A 4113-nucleotide genomic window follows, 5' to 3' on the forward strand; every position below is an offset into this window, starting at 1 on the left:
ACGAATCCTTTCTCCCGCAACAACTAAACCTCACAAGTCACACCTTCAATTCGAAAAGTGAGACCCTCACCTTCGCTAACCTTTCGCGCACAACAACCCTCACCTTCGCCATTCTCACCTTTCAACACTCATCACCTTCCCCTTCTCACCGTCGCCGTTGACTGTAAAGGGAAATTTTTTTTCACCTTTTCACCAAATCAGAAATGGTGTCATATCCCCCTTCGTCTCTCTTCTCTGTTCTCTCTCGTCACTCTCTTCTCTGTTCTCTCGTCGCTCTCACCTCTCGTCTCCGGTCTCTAGCTCACTTCTCTCTCGGTCTCGCACGCGCACTCACTATCTCAGACTCAAGCTCGTCGTTGCGGTTTGTGTCGTCACCATGTCGCACTCAGTCGCCGCCTTCCCTGCGCTCACTTCGCCGGTGGCAGAAGAAGACGGAACCAGCATCTTGTCCCTCGGGTGGCAGTCTTCTTCGTCTTCTTGTTTCGGCCATTAATTCAGTTGGTCAGCTTTCTTCACCGTCGATCCCAGGTGAGTTTCCTTCGGCCCTGTTCTTTCAATGTAGAAGGTGTGTGTGGCTGTGCTGATGATGATGAACAACAATGGCTGTTAACGTGGCAACTAACGTGGCCACTTATGAGCTTGGCCCAACGTTAGTGACAAAGGTAAGTGTCACTAATGTTGGCTCCCTTTTCTTTCCTCCACGTTAGAGTTCACGTTAACTTAGTTAACGTGACTCTTAACGTGGGCTATGATGGCTACGAGGACGTTACTGGCGATTACTTTTCTCATTAACTTTGCAGGCTAGCTCCCATTCCTACGTTAGAAGTCACGTTAGTGAGACTAACGTGGCTGCTAACGTGGTTCTTCCTTGCTTCCTTTGTCCTGAAATCAAGCAATAAAGTGCATCAAAGTTTTAGTCCAAGTCATGGGAAATGCAACATCCCATTTGTCATTAATTTCATGCAAAATCCTCATGAAATCATGTAAGGTGCACCATGTATGCTTGAATCAAGATGTAAGTGAATATCTACCCAAAACTAGCTTATTTTCTAAGAAATGCATGAAACTACCTTAAAAACAGTAAAGAAAAGGTCAGTGAAACTGGCCAAAATGCCCTGGCATCACAACACCAAACTTAAAGCTTGCTTGTCCCTAAGCAAGTACTGGAACAAGAGAATGATGAATGGAATGCCAAGAGAAATGAGTCATACTAGTGGAAGTCATGTCCCTGGTTTTATGGTGGTTTCATTCCACTACAAGAAAAATACCCATTCAGCCACACTTTTTTTAAGCTACATTTGAAAAGCGTAGCCTATTCTATGAATAGGCTACGCTTTTCTCCGTGTTGCCTTTTTATAAGAGAAAAGGATACACAATTGCAGCATCATTTAAAAAGTGTAGCCTTAGGTATTATAGAAATCACTTATAAAGCGTAGCCGTATGTTGATATCTATGAGTTCATTTTTCATATCTAAGGGAACGCTTTTAGAGAGTAACCTATTTGTTAAGTTTTGGGTGCCCTTCAAATACTGTGGTATTGTATCTTATTTATTTAATTAGTTCGATCTTAATTATTATTCTTATTCATCACTTTGATTCATTATGAGCAGAGGCTTGAGGTGATGGAGTTCTCGGGGCTGAAATCAAGTTCATGTGTTACCCATGCCATTAATGCTAGAGATTCTTCCTTCTTTGATGTTCTGGCTTCTCAACTCACTCCCAAGGTTCATTTCTTAATCAACCATTTGAGCTTTTTATTTAAGCAATTTTTTTTCTTTCCGTTTTTTTTTTAAATATTGTGAGTTGAAAGTAGACGACGGGATCAAGGCCTGTGAGGGGAGAGACAGTGGCCAAGTTGAAGGTAGCTATCAATGGCTTTGGACGCATCGGTAGAAACTTCTTGCGCTGCTGGCACGGTCGCAAGGACTCACCCCTTGATGTGGTTGTTGTGAATGACAGCGGTGGTGTCAAGAATGTAAGTATTCGCATTACAATGCCATTTTCAGATGAAATGAATGACAGTAATTAGCACGTACGTAAGTAACATATGGTGATTTAATTTGCATAAGCAGGCCTCACACTTGCTTAAATATGATTCTATGCTGGGAACTTTCAAAGCAGATGTGAAAATAGTGGATGACCAAACCATTTCCGTGGATGGTAAGCCCATTAAGGTTGTCTCGAACAGGGATCCTCTTAAACTTCCTTGGGCTGAGCTTGGAGTTGACATTGTTATTGAGGTAAGTCTTGACCTTTTGGATTCTGTGCTTCCTTTGATTTGATTTGATTTGATTTGATTCGATTTGATTGGATGATATTCAGGGAACTGGAGTGTTTGTGGATGGGCCTGGTGCTGGAAAACACATCCAAGCCGGTGCCAAGAAAGTCATCATCACTGCTCCTGCTAAGGGTGCTGATATTCCAACCTACGTCCTCGGAGTCAACGAACAAGACTAAGGCCATGAAGTTGCCAACATTATAAGGTCCTTGAAACATTAACACTCTTCTTTACTAAGTAAAAATAAATGATTAATTATCATTAGTATAGCTAAGTGGTTGATTTTGAATTCTTTCTTTTTTTTTCCTTCAATTTAGTAATGCTTCTTGCACCACAAACTGTCTTGCTCCGTTTGTGAAGATCTTGGATGAAGAATTTGGTAAGCCGAAACGTCGGACACATGATGATGTTACTTAATGTTTGAGAACTTAGAGAGTTACTTTGATTTGCTCTATATTTTCCAGGCATTGTGAAAGGAACAATGACAACTACACACTCCTACACAGGAGACCAGGTACAAAATCAGCTACAATTTTGCTCTTGTTTATCTCTTTAACTAGTCTAGTGTTTACTCTTCGGTGCTGTTTTACCAATTTGTTCAACTGAATTGTGCTTGTGCAGAGGCTTTTGGATGCTTCACACAGGGATTTAAGAAGAGCAAGAGCTGCAGCATTGAACATTGTTCCTACAAGCACCGGAGCAGCCAAGGCTGTGTCCTTAGTGCTGCCAAAACTGAAGGGAAAGCTCAATGGAATTGCGCTGCGAGTGCCTACTCCTAATGTCTCAGTAGTTAACCTTGTTATCAATGTTGAGAAGAAGGGTGTTACGGCTGAAGAAGTCAATGCAGCTTTCAGAAAGGCAGCTGAGGGGCCGTTGAAAGGTGTATTGGACATGTGTGATGCTCCTCTTGTGTTCGTGGACTTCCACTGCACCGATGTTTCTTCTACTATTGACTCTTCACTCACTATGGTCATGGGAGATGATATGGTTAAGGTTGTTGCTTGGTATGACAATGAATGGGGTTACAGGTTAGGCCACTCTCCACATATAGCAGCTACTTTTGTTTTGTCTTTCTCACTTAATGAATCCTTGAGATAGAACATGCACATGTAGTAGTACATTGAATTAGCATGTGTGTAAGGGGGCAACTCTTTAAAATAGGCTTTCAGCCAACACTCCCGAACCAGTTGGTTCAAGGTGCTAGGTGTTGAAGCACCCCTAAGGACTTACTTCCTCAAGTCTCTCCCCTATACATACACACCACAGGCACATGGTTTGTTTATTTTCTTTCTTAAGATCTTGGTGTCGAGCACCTCTTTGGGTTACTAAATGCTCTGTAGTGCGGGTTACTCTTGATAGTGGACTTTCAGCTGATATTCCCGAGTTAGTTAACCCAAGTTACCAAGTGATAAGGCACCCCTAAGAGCTTATTCATCCAAGTAAATCCCTCACACAGGAACACCACAGACACATGCTTCAAGATTAAAACCATTGGTGCCTAGCCTTATTGCTTACTATTTTTCTTTTATTCTTCAACTTTGATTTTTCTTTTCCCCTTTTTCTTATTAGGATCTTGTCATTTAGTTAGTCTCATGTGTATGTTCAAAGCATAGTATTCATGACAGATAGTTGTCTTCCCACCTTGTGGTTGAACCAACTTAGCTAACTTATGATCACACCATAAACTCATGAACTTACTCCATAGTATGAACTCCACTCTGGTCTTTTGTAAACACTCATTCTCTTTTTATTTGATTTAAAGGAACAAGCATACAAGTAAGCCAAGTGATGATGCAATGACATAAAGACTAGCAAGCATAGACCTCTTCAACATC

General features: G+C 41.6%; 1 pseudogene; it reads left to right on the forward strand.

The window, feature by feature from the left end:
- Positions 204-3406, forward strand: LOC107620665 (annotated as a pseudogene).

Source organism: Arachis ipaensis, chromosome B10, assembly GCF_000816755.2.
Source record: "Arachis ipaensis cultivar K30076 chromosome B10, Araip1.1, whole genome shotgun sequence".
NCBI classification, from domain to species: Eukaryota; Viridiplantae; Streptophyta; class Magnoliopsida; order Fabales; family Fabaceae; genus Arachis; species Arachis ipaensis.